This window comes from Ambystoma mexicanum, chromosome 8 (assembly GCF_040938575.1).
Source record: "Ambystoma mexicanum isolate Mex_15411 chromosome 8, UKY_AmexF1_1, whole genome shotgun sequence".
Classification (NCBI taxonomy): domain Eukaryota; kingdom Metazoa; phylum Chordata; class Amphibia; order Caudata; family Ambystomatidae; genus Ambystoma; species Ambystoma mexicanum.
The window spans coordinates 795,525,991-795,544,056 of NC_090929.1; the positions used below are offsets into that span (position 1 = coordinate 795,525,991).

General features: G+C 49.1%; 1 protein-coding gene across 2 annotated transcripts in view; it reads left to right on the top strand.

Annotated features, from left to right (window-relative positions):
• LRRTM3 (leucine rich repeat transmembrane neuronal 3) overlaps positions 1–17,530 on the top strand; it is a 269,916-nt gene extending 252,386 nt beyond the window's left edge. Inside the window, exons 3-4 of one of the 2 annotated variants that reach the window (XR_011268613.1) lie at positions 14,097–14,291; positions 15,315–17,530. The gene's annotated coding sequence lies outside the window, so the exon portion shown is untranslated. The remainder of the gene's footprint in view (positions 1–14,096; positions 14,292–15,314) is intronic. The other variant, XM_069610634.1, reaches the window with a different exon arrangement.
• The last annotated feature ends 536 nt before the right edge of the window (positions 17,531–18,066 follow it).

Here is an 18,066-nt window from a genome sequence, read left to right on the forward strand (position 1 = left end):
AAGACACAGAGCATGTCGAAAATTAATTAAAAAAGGCTCCAAAGCCAAATTAAAAAGATAAAGTGACGAAGGACACCCGGATGTGTGCCCTTAAAAAGCTTAAAAGTAGCTGACAAGACTCCATTTACCCAAACCCTGGCACTGATATCCGACTTTAGTGCTCCAACTGCATTAATGAATAAAGGGCCAAAACCCATCCTCAACAGAGTGAAATTTAAGAAGGTCCAATTTACACTATCCAACGCTTTCTCTGCATCCAAAAAAATTAAAGAGCAAGTTTCCTGTTTGGTTCCTGGACAGTGTTTCTGCAAATGGCCAGGAGATGGAACACTCAATACTGAAATAATAGAAAGCATGTTCTTGTATTTACTAGCAACCTATAAATGATCCAAACTAAAGAAAAGGCTAAGTGTCCTAGGGCTCTGGAAGCTCTACAAAGCGAAAAAGAGGAAGCCTGAGAAGGGAGGCAGGCAGGATAGTGAAATGGTGGTGCCACCTAGTGCGCCACCATCTCCATACGGATGGTACCAGATGCTGAAGCCAGCCGCAGGGTACACCACCCCATGGCGCGTGTCCCCAAGCAGGGGGGAAAACAAGAAAGGGGAAGATGAAGTTTAAGGTAGGTGTTACACTCACCTGGTATCCACGGGGACGCCACCCAGCCCTGGTTGGATGATTTGCCCTCTCGAACCCTCTCCCGGTCCCTTGGTAAGGCCTCGGGTTAAAGATGGGTCTGCAACATAGGAGAGTTGAATTCAATACCAGATTGTCTTTGTTTTCCCACCTCCCTTGGCCTCACAACTCCGTCCTCCCCCTTAGGCCCTCTCCTCACCTTAATATTGTAAAAGTTGTATTCTCCGTCCTGCTTCTCGTGGCAAGGGCGCGTAGATGTGGGGGGCGAGCAGCGACCAAGTTACTTCCCTGGTGCAAGCCCCCTGTGGGAATCCAGGCCTGCTGCGACTCCGTAGGTTTGCTGCTTTACAGTCTTTATATGCAGTTCTTATGTTCCTCTTAGTTTGAATAATTATGTCTTGCTTCTTTCCTTTTAGGTATGGAAAGGTATTTTGGTGTTGTCATGCAGTTTGAAGATGAGCATGTGCCGGTAGGCGAAAGCGTGCTGTGCGCGATGCTGTCCGGTGAGTAATGCGCGATGCGCGGCGCTGTTTCACCTTTTATATTGCTAACCTGTGTCTTTTCTCCCCTTTCAGGTCACGATGTTCCTCACAGAGCGCCGTGATGTTCCAGCAATGATACTGACCGGGAGATGACTACCCAGGTAAGAATTGTGTGGCTTTCTTCGTTCGGGAGAAAACGTGAGTAAACACTTATTAATGCTGTCTGTCTTCCTCCTCTTTCCAGGTTATGGTTTTGCAGGATGCATGCGTTGCCGGATGATGGAGTTCGTACCTTCAGGTGAGTGGAATTGAAGTCGGCAATGGATTGAAGACAGGATACTATTCCAGGTAAGTTTCGTAGTGTTCTTTCTCTCTCTGCAGGAACTTGGTTTCAGGTAAACTGGCATCAAAGAACTGGACACGGTGAGCGTTACGCTGCCCACAGCAGAATAACACGAAGCGTGTTCTGCTGTTTGGGTGTGGTTTAAGTAGTCTCAGGTAAAGTAGTCCAGGTAAAATAGTCCCAGGCCTGCCACACCCAACAGACTAGACCGCATAGCTCAGTTCCTTGTAACTGAGCTATGTGTGTGCCTCCATGTTGGCTGAACTCCTAAGTTAAATAGTCCAAAGTAAATTGTCCCATTCTAATGTTGTTCTTCATGATGGTAATGAGCCTGGCGCCAAAGGTGCCAGGACTGACTCCAAAAGAGTCTTGGATAAGGTTTTGACCTGGCCCTAACTGGAAGGCTGACTTCCCAGTGAGGGCTAGGGTCAGGGGTCATGACAGTAGGAGGTACTAGAGAACCAAAGGAAACCAGCATCTGGACGTATTTAGCGAATATAGAAGAGAGCATGTGACAACAGTTGGACACAGTGTTCAAGGAGGCAGAGAGGGTGATCGAAAATGAGGGGTAGAGACAGGACAAAGAGTTGTGGGGCAGGAGGTGGTAGAGATACTTGGACATTGGGGGAGAACATGTTTAAACTGGACAACGAAGATTCCGACCAGGGGTAGGAAGGGCAGGACTCATCTGAAGTGGACTCCATGTCTGCCCCCTCGTTCCTGTCTGAGGCAATGAGCACCAGTTAATGATGGGACGATAAACCCTGGGATGCAGATCAGGAGAAGGAGAGGGAATGGAAACAAAAGGAAAAGAGGGATAGAAGGGGAATGAGCTGGGACTGGTCCAAGACCCTATGCAGTTGAAAGGATAGGATGGCTGTGCCGCAGGCCAGGCCCTGGTGCTCTGGCCCATCTCCTCCTGTTTCAGAAGGGGAGGGGTGATGCACACTAAATGCCATGGTAGACAATGGACAGAGACAACTTAGTGTAAATCTGCTCTCTCTTATGGCAGAAGCGAGCAAGTGGATATAACCCCTCAAGAAGGACACACCAGGGGTCGCCCTGGGGATTGGGGATATGATAAGCATGTTCGCGACAATATTGGGGGAGCGAGGAGACAAAATATGGGAGCAGGCGGAATACAACGGGGTAAAATTGAGTAGAAATATACACAATCGGGCGCCCTTTAATAACTGTTGCGCCCACATGTGGAAAGTGCTAAGAAGTATGTGCCCCAATACTTCGGACATGGGGCCATACTGGCCCATAAGATAAAACCAGACAAGGACCCTGCAGAATACATATGACAAATACAGGCAATGTGGACCCTAGAGACCCGACAATCGTGAGATGAATACATACCCATATTTTATCATTCATTGGTCCGAGGCCGGATGTGAAGACCTTCCTATATAAGATAGTAGGGATCGAAGCCAAGGAGTGGCCAGACATACACTTGACTATCGTGCATTTTTGCAAATGTAAGGAAGAAGGGGAGAAAGATTCGGCAGATATTGCAGCAAAGGGAGTTACAAAGTTGGTGAAGAAGCAGCTAGCGAAGCTCTCAATGGAAGAGACGGTGGCCACACCGGGCTCCATTGAAGTGGCTCCCACCCAACAAGGGGGGTTCTCAGTGGGGGGCACAGCAAGGGGGGTACCATCAGCCTCAGTACAACAGACTGGCATCTTTCCTCAAGGAGGGACTAACACATCAATGGGATACTGCCAGCAGGGCAGAGGGTACTCGTAGAGGAGCAGGGGATTTGGATAATCAAGGGAAGGACCTAGCTTTTCAGGGACATGCTTTCTTTGTCAGCAACAGGGACATTTCACACAAATGTACCCCTATGGGTATCAGCTCAACTACTATAATTCCAGGAGACCACAAGCAGGGGCCAAGCCGACACAGCGACAGGTGCATCCCACACACATGCAGCCCCAGCAACCCCCACTGCAGTAACTACAGATGCCCACCCAAGCAGGACACATAGGGATCCCAGGAATACCAGTGAACGCATTGCAACTACCCACACAGACATATCCACAATCGAACAGTACACTGCTAAACCAGAATGTAGTACCCTACTTTACCAGAGTAATGGTTCTGGGAGGGAACCTCTTTCCGTTCCCTCAGGGCACAACACCCCAATAGGAATGCTTACAGAAAGTACATGTGTGTCCAGTCCTTGCAATTACTTAAGACCCTGAAGAGGAACCTGAGGTAGCAGTGAAGACAGGACAGAAAGATTTCTCCTTTATGATAAATAAGGGAGCCACCAAGTCTTGTATAAGGGACGGTGGGTTCCCGTTGTTAAATGCACGGACACACAGGGCTTTTCTGGGGCTATTGTCATGGTTCCAGTAACGCAGGATTTACTATTAACGATATGGACAGAACAACTTGTGGTTCCCCTATTGTATTCAAAAGATACTGCCATAAACATACTGGGAAGGGACTTGCTAAGAAAACTGAATGCAGCCTCTTTGTTCTCAGAAAAAGGTATGATAAGGGTGGCAGCCATTATACAGGCCTACTGTGTACAAAGTACCTTGCGAGGACAACCAACGCACCCCTAGGTGTTCCTGTACGGGGTCCAAATACTGTTGGTTGGGTGCCCAGGATGAAAGGAAAAACATTCCAACTGGTCAGACAATTTCTGTTCAGGCCCTCAGTGCACAAGGAAGTTGCCCCAGGCACGCTGATATTGTTGCAGCTACACAAAAAGACATGGTGATATTATGTGGGACAGATGTGGTCAAAATTGAATGGCGTACAATTCTCTGTTTTGACCCTACATTGACACTGACTGATGTGACTGATGATCAGCTGTGCACGGAGGGTGAGCAGGAGGGAGAAATGGTGTTCCAGCTCCACATGCCCAAATTCAAGTGGTAGAAAAGCTAGTGCCGCAAATTACACAGTTGGTGAAAAATCAGGCTGCCTACACTTAAGGAGACTTGAAGGAGGTCCCCGAAAATGTATGAACCAAAGGGGCCCATGATGTAGGAGTGTTCAAAGGGACAAGGGCCACCAACATCAAATTTAAAAGAAGGGGCGTTGCTGCCCCGGGTGAGACAATACCCACTTTCTCACAAAGCAGATGAGGGCATCTATGACATGCTTCTCGCATTATGGCAGCAGGGCATATTACAGACATCAATGTCCCCATGCAACATGACCATATACTCAATCAAAAAGGCAAAAGGAGGGGCCTGGAGAGTTATACAGGAACTCCGCTATCTCTGAACAATGTTGTAGAAGCTGACTTCCCACTCGTGCCAAACTTGGCTACAATATTTTGTAACATCCCGGCAAATGCAAAATATTTCAAAGTGATTGATTTAAAAAATGCTTTCTTCTCCATCCCATTACATCCGGACTCCCGATATCTCACCGCATTTACGCATCGCAGTGTCCGATTTAAACACACAAGATTACCACAGGGGTATTGTGAGTACCCCAGTGTGTTCAACAGAGGGATCCAGATGGATTTAAGGAATTTTCAAATACCCATCATTGTTATACAGTATGTAGACAACCCTCTAGTGTGCAGTGTGATGGAGGAGCAATGCAGGAAAGATTCAATTATTATTTTAACCCTACAAAGTAGCCAAATAGAAGCTGCAGTATTGTCAGACTGAGGTGGTGTACCTGGGGTAAATTAAATCAGTGGAGGGACAAAAGATAACACCAGAGAGAGTGGAAGCCATACACACAATGCCACTGCCCTGCAGGAAAAAAGAGATGCAGCAATTTGTAGGATTGTGCAATTACTGTAGGGCTTGGATGTTAGACTATTCAACATTCACAAGGCCCCTCCTCTAGGCACTCAAAGAAGCACAAAGGTTAAGAGCTCCATCAATTGGACCCCAGAGATGAATGAAAATATAGCCAAACTCAAAGATGCACTTGCTCATGCCCCAGTATTGGCAACCCTAGAAATTGTATTTGTTCTCACATTCTAGAGGCACAGTATTGACGGCTGTCCTCACTCAACAAAAAACACAGGGGCACAAGTACCTGGCGTACTACAGCAGTCTGCAGGACCCAGTAATGCAAGGGCATTTCCTGTGCAAACAAACGCTGGCGGCTGCATCGTTTACCATAGAGAAGGCAGCCACCATAACGACGGGTTGACCAGTGATTTTGTACATGTAGCACTCTCTTTTTGCGATCCTTGAAAAATCTAAATCCATGCTAACGACTCACAGGGCCTTGGGATACGAGGTGATACTGACAAACCCAGCAATTGAGGTTGTTAGATGTCATGTAGGGAACCCATCAACGTTCACCGCACAGCCAGCTGCACCGGGAGAATATGTTCACGATTGAGCATTTTACATGGACAGGATGGAAGGGAACCCCCAGTTGCATGAGGAAGCCATGGAGGGGGAGACATGCTCTTTGTTAACGAGTCTTCGACGATAGATTTGAGCACGGGGTGTTGGTACACTGTTACCGCAGTTGTGTACCATCATGAGGGAGAGGGATTGCATTCAAAGGGACTGTGTCCTCCGACGCATTCCACATCTAGGACAACCATTCCTCGTCTTCGCAGCACTCTCTGAAGTGCCACCACCGGTCGCCTTCCCCGTCCTCTTCGGAGGATGGTGCCTGGCGTACGGTCGCCTGTCCCATGAAGTCCTCGACACCGGAGGAGTGGGCGGCGTTTAAAGAACAAATGATGGTGATTTTTCAGTCGCAAGGCACAGTTTCTGTCGCGCCTTCTCATGAAGCTGGCAGAGAACGCTCTTGATCTGCAGCTCGCACGTCTTCGGGCTCGCGTTGCAACTCGCACCGGGATCCCTCGAGGTCCTGTGCGGACAAGAGCAGTCACAAGAGCCATGCGCCCAGGTCTCCGTTCTCATCCCCAGCGAGACTGGTGCAGCGTGTGGAGGTAACGATACCGGCGTCGACTTGTGCAGTGCTGGTCCAGTCGGACTGGGACGATGCTGTTCCGTCCTATCAGCCCACACCTGTAGCGGTGTTGACGCCAAAGGTCTCAGACGTTGAGTCGGCCGATGGAATCGACGCTATGTTCTCGATGCCCTCGACGTCGATGTTCTCGATGCCCTTGGCATCGAGGCTCTTGGCGCCTTTGGTGTTTTTTGGGTGTACTGTGTCTGAGGAGATTCCTGGGGCTTCCTCTACGTCTGGGAGGTGGGTATTGGGCACCAGGCCCTCTTCTGTCGCTGGGGCTGGGTTTTCTGAGCCTTTGCCTGACATTTTTGAAGATGCGGAAAGATCAGATATTGAAGATCCTGTTGCTCAGGATGATGCTCCAGGATTTTTGGATGACAGTCCATTGGAGGAGTTGCGGCAGCCCCTACATGATGCCAGTGGCCTGGATACTTCTCCGGAAGTTGAGTTTGGAAGGCCTGAGCCGGGGGCTCATGTTGACTCTTCCTATAGGCGGCTCATGTCTAGTGTTTGCGAATACCTGGGGTGGTCCAGTCCTCCTGAGGATTTTATTCAGGATGACCTTACTGACATCTTGGACCAAGGTCCTCCCCCTCTGACCCGGTATTGCCTTTCCATCTTACATTGCAAAAAAAGGGTGTCATCAGCTTGGCAGGCCCCGGAATCGCTTCCGGTGGTCAATAAGAATTTGGCAAAAAAGTACTGACCATCTGTTAGCGACCCCAGCTATTTGTCTACTCACCCCACTCCTGAGAGTTTGGTGGTTCAGGCGGCTACGGCCACCTGGAGGCAGCAGGCGTACCCTACCATCCCTCCGGATAGGGACGACAAGCGCTTCGACGGATGGGCTCGTAAGGTCTTTTTGTCAGGGAGCATGGCACTGAAAGCTGTCAACTCCACATGTGCTCTGGCAAGATTTACACACACTCTGTGGACCTGTTTCCTAAGCGCCTGAGCATATTCCGAGGGGGAGGAAAGGGATGGCTTCCTAGCCATCGTGCGTGACGGCAAGGATGCTATGAGTGAATCCCTTCAGTCGGGGTTGGACCTGGCTGACTCTGTCAGCCGGTTCATTGCTGCGAGCACCGTACTATGCAGGTTTGCGTGGTTGCGGAAGTCGGGGTTTGCTCCTGATGTGCAATCCCATCTTCTGAACATGCCCTTTGATGGCGTTCATTTATTTGGCAGCAAGGCTGACGAGAGCCTTGAGAGTTTGCAGACCTCCAAAGCTGCAGCGAAGTCTTTGAGCTCTGCAGTACATCAACCTCCGCCTTTTCGTCCTAGGGGACAGCAATGGAGTTGAGGTTCCTTTTGTTTCTACTCCTCCTTTAGTAGATCGAGGGGAGCTGCCAGTCAAAGGGGCCACCGTAAGAGTACCCGTGGTGGAAAACAGGGTACTCGGGGTGCCAAAGCCGCTCGGACAGTTGCCTCTTTGCCATCAGGCACTGCCGCAGCCGTATCCGCTCAGTCATGAGGCCATGTCCCATGGTTCGCCGGGCTGGCGGCAGACTTGCGCAGCATCTTGGAGAATGACATGCCATTACTTCGGATGTGTGGGTTCTGGATATCATAGCAATCCACCGGGGAAGCTCTCTTTGAAGTGTCCGGATCCGTTCCTTGTGCAGGAAATCCTATCCCTGCTGGAGAAAGGCATCATAGAACTGGTGCCTGTAGCGGAGAGGAAGAAGGGATGGTATTGCCCTTATTTTTTGATCCCAAAGAAAGACGGGGATTGAGACCCATCATGGACTTGCATTGGTTGAACAAGCTTCTCAGGAAGGACAAGTTCAAGATGCTCACTCTTTCTCAAGTCCTCCAGGCCCTTCAACTTCAGGATTATTTGGTGTCTCTAGACCTCAAGGATGCTTACTTTCATGTGCCGATTCATCCCAAGCACAGGAAGTACCTGAGGTTCGCGGCTGGCGACTTGCATTTTCAGTTTCGGGTCCTGCCGTTCGGATTGACCTCCACCCGAGGGTCTTTGTAACGCTCACCTGACTCCCACGGAGGCGCTGGTCTAGTCTGGGTTGCTGTGGCCTCTTCGAGCGTGATGCGCAGAACTCGGAACACCGACTGAACAGGACCCCCAAATCTTGCTTGTCTGGCCCGTAGGAATATCCTTCTGCAGATGAGAAAGGGGATTAACAGTCTGCAGACTAGTGTGCTTGCTCCCCCCTTCCCCCCTTCGTTCTTCTCTAACTTCCTCCAAAATCCCCGGTTGAAGCTCACCTTATGGTTTGAAAGGATGAACTCTCCATCCTGCTTCTGATGCAGGGGCGCGTATTTGTCCAGTTACTTCACTGGTTTTCAGAATGGCGCTGGCAAAATCCATTTGACTTTTCCGAGCGGAACGCCGTAAGTATGAAGATTACAAAAGTTCAAGTGTTGAGCCTCCTTTTCTGTTGCCTTCCTAACCTGTGATCTGTCCTTTATTTCAGGTGCAGAATGAAGGCGATGAGTTGAGGGATTGAATTGCCGATGGTAAACTCAGGTGAGTTAGCGATGGGGGCGATCCCTCTTAATGTCTTTATATTATTCCAGTAATGTCTTTTGTCCTTTCCCCATAGGGGCCGGGGTGCGGTTCCTGCCAACGAAGCGGCGCCGACCCGAAATGAGGAATGGTCCACCAACAGAAGGCCGTTAAGTGTTATGGCGGAAAATTAGGCTTTCCTCATATGTTCCTTCTGCTCACCTTTTGTCTCTTCTTCTCTCCCTTAGGCGCAGAGATGTGGCGACCGGTGCAGACAGTCGCGGTGGAGCCAGAAGAACTCCCGAGGACAGGTGAGTGAAGCGCGGCGCTGCAGCGAGCAACGCGGTGCTTTTAAATGAAAGTCTTTTCTCAGGAACGCTGGCGTGAAGGTTCCGGATGCAGGTACGAAGTTTGATAAAATTCTTGGTTTTCACCTTTCTCTTCTCTTCTTTCCTTACAGGTGTTCCAGGATCGAGGCGGGCCTGGCTGGAGACCAGATGCAGGAGCAGACACGGTGAGCGTTCAGCTGCTTGGATGCAGAACAACGCGAAGCGTGAGCTACTGTCTGAGCGTGGCTTAAATAGCCACCAAAGTAGTTCCAGGTAAGTATCCTTCCCCGGCCACGCCCGAGTGGCAAAATAGTCCCAATGAAAAAATAGTCCCTTTCAGGTCTCAGGGAGGCCTGAATCTTGCAGCATGGTCTGCATCAGGTAAGTGCACAAAGCACCTTCCTTTATGAGCCTGGCGCCTATGGCGCCAGGACTGATGTCCAACATGAGCCTGGTGCCAAAGGCGCCAGGACAGAGTCCAAAGAGCCCCTATAAGGGGCTGCTGGGCTTTTACCCGGGGGCATGATGCCTGCTCCCGGGGGTGCTGGGCCTGGCCTGGTGCTCTGGGGGTAGGCATCATGACAGTCTTCACCAAGCTGATGGTGGTGGTGGCAGTGTACCTCAGGAGAGGGGGGATTCACGTCTACCCCTACCTGGACGATTGGTTGATAAGGGTGCGTTCTACCAAGCAAGCCCTGGATCATCTGTCCGTCACCTGCCATTCCCTACACACGCTGGGCTTCTCCCTGAATTTAAAGAAGTCGCATTTGACACCTTCCCAGCGGCTCCAATACATCAGAGCAGTGCTCGACACGTCCCTGGGGCAGTGTTCACCTCCCCAGGTGAGGGCTCATACATTCTGCAGATGGTGGACAAGTTTCAACGTGCCCAGTGTCTCCCAGCATTTGAATTCTTAAGGTTGCTTGGCCTCATGGCATCCTGCATTTTTCTGGTGTCAGAGGCCAGACTGCGGATGAGATCCCTGCAGTGGCCTCTCAAGATGCAGTTGTCACAGTTCTCCGGCAAGATGTCGTATCCCGTTCAGATTCCAATCTCGGTCGCCAAAGGATCTTCTATGGTGGGCTGACGAAGGGAATCTGATGAAGGGGGCACCGTTTTGGCAACCATGGTCGGAGGTGACGATCGTGATGGATGCCTCCCTCACAGGATGGGGTACTCATGCCAACGAGTTGACAGCCAGCGGCCGTTGGTCTCCGTCGGAGTCCAGACTCCACATCAATCTGTTAGAGCAGAGAGCAATCAGGCTGGCCCTGAAGGCTTTTCTGCCATCTATGCGGGGGAAGACTGTCCTGATTATGACAGACAAAACAGTGGACATGCATTACCTCAACAAAAAAGGGGGGGCAGTGTCACTCCCGTTGTGCAGGGAGGCTATGCAGCTCTGGTTCTAGGCCATCCAACACGAATTCTGGCTTGGCAGGCTGAAAAACGATGGTCTGGAGGGTTGCCCAGAGCTTTGCCCGTGGTTATGATTAATTCAAAACCTTCCAGCCATCACCTTTCTGTTTTGCCAAAGTCACTCCGAGTGGGACGGGTATGCCCAGACGTGGGTCCCGAGTCTGCCGGGCTTAGAGACCCAAGCTACTCCTCACTGATGACGCCCAACAAGGCTGAAACATGTCTGGGGATGCTTGTGGTCTCGTGCAGAAGGGATGTGACCTAGCAGTTCGGGCTGGACTGCCCCTTTTGGGGTAGGACCAAGCCTGATTTGCATATGGTTTTTCCCCTTCTGTAATGGCTTGGCAGGCTGAAATACGATGGTCTGGAGGGTTGCCCAGAGCTTTGCCCGTGGTTATGATTAATTCAAAACCTTCCAGCCATCACCTTTCTGTTTTGCCAAAGTCACCCCGAGTGGGACGGGTATGCCCAGACGTGGGTCCCGAGTCTGCCGGGCTTAGAGACCCAAGCTACTCCTCACTGATGACGCCCAACAAGGCTGAAACATGTCTGGGGATGCTTGTGGTCTCGTGCAGAAGGGATGTGACCTAGCAGTTCGGGCTGGACTGCCCCTTTTGGGGTAGGGCCAAGCCTGATTTGCATATGGTTTTTCCCCTTCTTTAATGGCTTGGCAGGCTGAAAAACGATGGTCTGGAGGGTTGCCCAGAGCTTTGCCCGTGGTTATGATTAATTCAAAACCCTCCAGCCATCACCTTTCTGTTTTACCATTAAGGGTTACCTGGCGGCGCTGTCTATATTTAAGCGCTCATCTGAAGAGTGTTCTTACTTTAAGATTCCTTTGATTTCACAGTTTCTGAAGGGACTGTCTAATGTGTTTCCACCGTCCCCTTTCCAGGTGCCGGGTTAGAATTTAAATTTGGTTTTGAAGTTCCTGATGGGAGCTCTGTTTGAGCCCTTACACTCTTGTCCGCTGAGACTGTTGTCTTTTAAAACTATGTTTTTAGTGGCGGTTACTTCCGCACGCAGAATGAGTGAGTTGCAGGTACTTTTTGCCAAGCCACCCTTTACTGTTTTCCATAAGGACAGGGTTGTCCTGCGGGTGCGACCTTCTTTTCTTCCGAAGGTTGTGTCGGAATTTAATTTGAGCCAGAAGGTGGTTCTTCTGGCTTTTTCTCCTCTGCATCCTGGTAAGGAAGAGGAGAGGCTCCATAGGTTGGATCCTAGGAGAGCTTTGAGCTTTTATCTCTCATGGATGTCCCGGGTCAGAGTGGACGATCAGCTCTTTGTTGGTTATGCTGGATGGCGTTTAGGTCAGGCTGTTTCCAAACAGACCTTGTCCATGTGGATTGTTTTGACTATCTCTGAATGCTACCGTTTGGTGGAGAAGGACCCTCAAGTAGGCTTACGGGCTCACTCTACTAGGGGTGTGGCTGCCTCCACTGCTCTACAAAGGGGTGTTCCTAATAGCAATATTTGTGAAGCAGCCACATGGGCCTCTGTCCATACTTTTGTTAAACACTATTCCCTGGACTCCATACATGGGCAGGATTTGGCCTTTGGTAAGGCAGTCCTCTATTGCACTATTTGATTGCGCACTCTAAATTTCACATTCTAAATTCTTTCCCTCCTCCATAAGTGTGGTACTGCTTTGGGAGTTCTGTCATAGATGCGGAATATGTCGGAGGACACAATTCCTTTGAAGAATAAGTTACTTGCCAAACTGGTAACGTTCTTTCGATGGATGTTCCTCTGACGTATTCCACATCGCCCTCCCAGCCTGCCCCTCTGGAGAATTTCCTCTGTGATTGCAGCTTCCATTCCGCAAGGCTGTAGGCTGTTATACTGGCATGAGACTGGTGTCACACGTTCTGAGGGAAAAAACTAAACTGAGGCAAAGGGCGCCGTGCGTGCTATATATAACATCTGGTGACATTGACCCTCGACGGAGGCCCTCGAGGGACATGGGACCGACACCATTGACGCAAAACGCCCTCTGCTGAAAAGTTTCCGAAGTGCACAGCTGTGGGACACAATTGTCATAGATGTGGAATACGTCGGAGGAACATTCCATCGAAAGAACGTTACCAGTTTGGTAAGTAACTTGTTCTTTGGTCTCAAATGCGGCTGCCAGTTCCTTATTCGGCACAGGTGGTGGAATTGGTGGCTTTGATAACAGCACTAAATATCTCAGAAGGGCATGTGGTCAACATTTTTTTAGACACTGCATACGTCACTTCCACAGTGCACCCAAGGTTGGCTCGATGGGAAAGGAGGGGGTTTAAAAGGAGTGATGGCTCCCCCATTCAGCATGCAGAATTACTGGCACAACTAATTGAGGTATTACCCCTCCCAGTGGAGGTGGCCATAATAAAATACGGTGCCCACACAGCCGGCCTGTATTTTATTTCACAGGGCAATGATATGGCCTATAGAGCAGCCAAAGAAGTGGCCTATTTGCCTGAAGGAACTACCAAATTACTCCGAGGAAAAAAAGAAAAAGTACGCATGATGGCACTCGGATCCAAGCGACTCGAGAGCACTAATAATACTGAGCCCTTTAACGCACTGCCCATTGTTCAGATAGTAGAATTACAAGGTGACGTGCCCCTAGAGGAAAAGGAACTATGGATCAAGAGAGGGTGTTCCCTCTCCCCATAAATTTAGTGTGGAGACATAACAGCACAGCAAGCCTGTAATGCCCAAATAATTACTTAATGTAGCATTGGAACAGCTCCATTATCCGGCGCGTGTGTCGAAAGAGCATGTGGCCATAGACATTAATGACAGTTGGTTTGTACCCAACCTCAATGAGTTAGTTGCTGAATTCACAAGAAACTGTATGACCTTCCAAAGGTTCCTGGCAGGACACACCTTAAAAACTGTTAAGACAACATAGCCACACCCTAGGGTCTCTTCCAGCATTTGAATATTGACTATGTCGACATGCAGGATTGATGTGCCTCTTATAGGTACATGATAGTGGTGGCATGCCCCTTTTCATGTTGGTTTGAGGGTGGACACTGTGCCCATAATGATGCAAAATCAGTGGTAAGTTATTAGTTCGAGAGGTGGTTCCGAGATGGGGCATATGTGATGAATAAAGATCCGATAATGGGCAACACTTTGCCAATTATCTGTTTAAGGAGGTTACAGCTCTCCTGGGGATAAAACACCAACTATGTTCAGTGTACCACCCTCAAGTCAACGATTGGTTGAATTCGTAAATGGCTTCCTTAAAGAGCGGTTGGCCAAGCTGTTGGTGACACTTGGCAAAAATTGGCTGTTTTGCTTGCCTAATGCTTTATTTACTCTACGCAATTCACCTGGCGGGGATCATCACTTGACTCGGCACAAATGTATTACTGGCAACAGAATGCATGCGCCTCTCACCACTGCACATACAATCTCGGATGCTATCAGCTCTGCTCAGATACTTGATGACAAATTCACTGCATACTTGAGGGAATTCACAAAGTCTCACAAATACATATCTCACCAGGTTCACCCACACTCAAACCGAACGGCCAACAAGACCTCACCAACTGACACAGCAGGAGAAGAGACTTTTGCACCTGCAGCCCCACCCCTCTACCCTGGGGACAGAGTGTTTGTCTGCAACTTTACAAGATCGTAGAAAGAGCCTTGCTTCGCAGATCTGCACAGTGTTATCTACTCCAGACCAACGACAGTGAAGGTAGGTGATCGCTCAGCATGTATCTATTAGTCTGGCTTCCACAGAGACAACAGTGCTAATCCCTTGAAGGAGAGGAGAGGGAAACCACTTTATGGGGAGTATTGCTCAGTTATCATTGACTTTTTCTATGTTATAAGGTTATATAGGAGGTCTGTGGAGGAGGTGTACGATATGTCTCGCAGTAGCATTGGCAATGGTAGAACACAGAAATACACTGTGTTATGGTGTAGTATGGCATTATTGTGTGTTGCTCTATGTATCTTTTCTCTTTGGTTTATAGCATATAGGGGACTTGGAAGCATTGTTACAAGTAATGATGACTAAATCAGAAATAAAAGAAGCTTATTAATGCAGATATCTTTCATGATAGCATTTGGGGCAGGCAGGACACAGCATCTGGTAATGTGTGGAATGATGATATGATGCATGTGGGACGGGAGAGGGCAAATGGCAGTTGTTACGTGTGCTCTCTCGTCCCACATGTCACGCAGGCATCAAAGCTGTTCCTTCCCCAAGAGGTCTCGGTAGAGGAAGGAGTGCGCCTGCTACACTTGTCACTTTGCAAAATGAGGGGCCTTTTCAGGGTCATTCAGTGTTTCTCCATTGGGTTGATGAGGGGGAAAGGGTGCATGCCTGCAATTATATGCAGCTGGGGAGAATGGCAAAAAATGAAGCTACCAAACATATAATATTGGAATATGTTACAGAGGGGGTAAGAAGCAGGGAACAGTTCACAACGCACTGCAGAGTGCAGTGCCGAAACGCACCAGGAAATGACATTACATAGTGCCACATGAGGCTATTAATGAGGATAGAGCATTCTGTCTTTCATGATGGGCAATGGGAGGGGGAATGGTACAGTGTCGAGCAAAATGGTTAGTGGGGTTTGAAGAGAATGTAGTGGCAAAAATGAATGACAGCTGTAGGGCAACGTGAAACAAATATGTGTGTCTCATCTATCCATGTTAAAGCAAACAAACCAGTACACATATTGCCTCTTACACAATTTTCCTTATGTTTCAGGTCCACCGGGTCAACACACCTGGGGTCTAACGCTGGCTGCACCAAGGTGATGAGCATTCCAGCACTGAAGAGTGGGACAGCAGCAGTAATGGACCACTGGCGTATGCCCAGCTACCTCCCGACTGTTGGGGTGGGGGCTATGCTCCCTTGTCACAATGCATAGCTCTGCCCTGTTAGTGCCTTGATCAGAATTGGTGCCCTTCTTCAGTGACCGTCCTGCAGTGCTCAAGAAGAAGAGGTCAGGGGAAGAAAGGATACAAGGGGCACAAGCACAAACACTGAAAAGAGACAGGCGCAGCAGCAACTTTTGTCCAGCAAATCATCAGAAAGTTTGGCTGCAATCCCACCACATTTTTGCTTGTTCTCGAAGGTGTCCACATTTTATGCATCTTGTCTTCTTCCAGGGGGGCAAGCAGCAGCTAATGCTAAGTGACTGCAGGTGACCCGGTATGAGCAGTTACAACTGGCAAACTCGACGAGTTAGGGAGCAGATGCTGCACAACAATACCAGCCAATGACGGGGCTAATGGAACTTTGATGGAGGCCATAAAGGAAATGCGTACCCTCCAAGAGTCTATGACCAAGGAAACAAATGCAATTATCGTCAGACAGCTGGTTTGATTCTCTTTTTGTTTGGATTCTGACATGGTTGGTGAACATTTTCAAAGTAACTGTCCCAGTGCTCATCACTTTCTGTGCGGGTCAGCTAATACTAAGGCACTGCAAGAACAAAGGGGGGAGGAGGAGATATATGATATCCCTGAATGTTGAAGGGATGGGGCATAAGGCACATAGTAAATACTTGGGTTCAACACAGTCTGGGGTAAACAAGCATAATGCACAAGTGGTATTTACAATGCCCCCTGCAAACGTGGATGAGTATGATGCCTTTTGGGTGGTATGCTCAGATGATGGGCATGAATGTGTGATAATAGAGTCTTCATTGGGAGGAGTATGAGGACCAAGGAGGGAGCATGAAAAGGGTAACAAGGCTGTGGATCCCCAAAGTGGTAAGTAAAAACTTGACAAGCAAGAAGGTGTCAATTGATGGAAGGGGGAATGCGGTAAAGGTGCAACTTTACTGCTGTCAAGGGGGGCGCACCTATCAATTACATAACTGATGGGGGGACACAGCAGGGAAAGGGACGGGGCACTCCTGGGGGTGAGTACATCATTGGCCACTGCGCCGTGTAACATAAGCACAGGTGCAGCCAAAGAAGTCTGTGGGGAAGAGTGGGATTGGGGGTAAAGAGGAGGGCATGGGAGAGATGGGCATGCAGGGATAGGGTCAAGGGGGAGGGGTGGTGGGTAGAAAAGGTAGTGTAGCATGGTGTGATAAAAAAAACAGCAATTTTCGAGTATAGGCCTCCGGTAAGTAAAACATTTGCCTTTTCGCTGCAACAGGCCTCATGTCCTAGGTAACCATGAATTTCTCGAGTGCTCAGCTACAGCAATGTGCTGGAGAAATGTTGCAAGTTGGCAGTTCCCAGGAGAACGTAGCCAGGGGAATTGGACCAGTGGATACTTTCGAGACCAGCGAGCTAGGCCCCTGGGTGCTCGCAGGGAACTTGTAGGGAATTAGAATTAAAAACAGTCAAATGAAATCCATCCACAGTGAGGTACGTGTTTTCCCCTTGGCAGATGATCACGGGAAAGGACTGTGGGGCGAGAGAATGAGCGACGGGGAACCAATCACCAGGAGAGGTTTTGGTGTTCCTAGGGTGCAACAGTGTTGTGTGTCCTTGCTGATGTCTGCGGGGCACCTCATTGGTTGAATGCCGTGTGAGTGTCTCCCCTTTGCCAAGCTCAGGTTGTTCTGTGTATTCGATGGGGGCTGACCATTGGCAGACGAATAAAGGTCCAGTGGTCAGCACAATCACGTAATGCTTTGAAATGTAATTGTGGGGGTGGTGTGGGAAGGTTTGTGACGACACGATGGGTGGTGTTGGATACTGGGGGTCAGTATGGCAAGAACTAATTACAATCATTCAATGTATGCCTGGCTATAGGGGACTGATGTCCATCCATTCAGCTTTTGTAAGGTGTTTAAAAAAATTTCAAATGTGTGTATGCAAATGATGTTATTTGTATATAAAAATGTTGCCCCCTGTGGGCGGCGTTGACAGATCACTTCACTCAGTTCAGTTCCACAGGGCTGTTTGAACCGTGCTTTCAACAGCAGTGTTCTGGGCCTAAATAAATTGAATTACGTCTTGCTTGGTGTATGCTCCTTCTTGCATTACTGTGGTGTTCCAGTCATTACTGGCCTTGGAAGACACCTAGCAGAGTAGCTTGCTGTAACTGAAATATTTCGTAGTCAACAATCGCCATTGGGTTGAAGTAGTTTGAAAGAGCATCGTCGGTGATGTTGTACAACCCATTCCCTTGTGGCAGCATTTTAAATAGTTTATGTACCTCACTCCTTGTATAGAAAAGGTGCATTGATTTCTTTGTGCCATCATATCTCACACCTGCAGCACACAAAACATTTTCAGACGCTCTTTCCACAGCTACTATCTCGGGCCAAGTGGGGCAGGCATACCTGAAACTTCGAATTCAGGGACATGACAACTGTGAAGCGCCTGCAAGGTTTGTGACGGGCCTCTCGTGTCACTTGAGTGAGCTTCTTGGTTCCATGTTGCAGGTGATGTAGAGGAGGACACTGCATCATCTTCATCCTCATTGTCAGCCCTTTCCTGTGCAATATGAAACATGGTATGATCTCTGGATCTTCACCACAGGAACGCTGTGT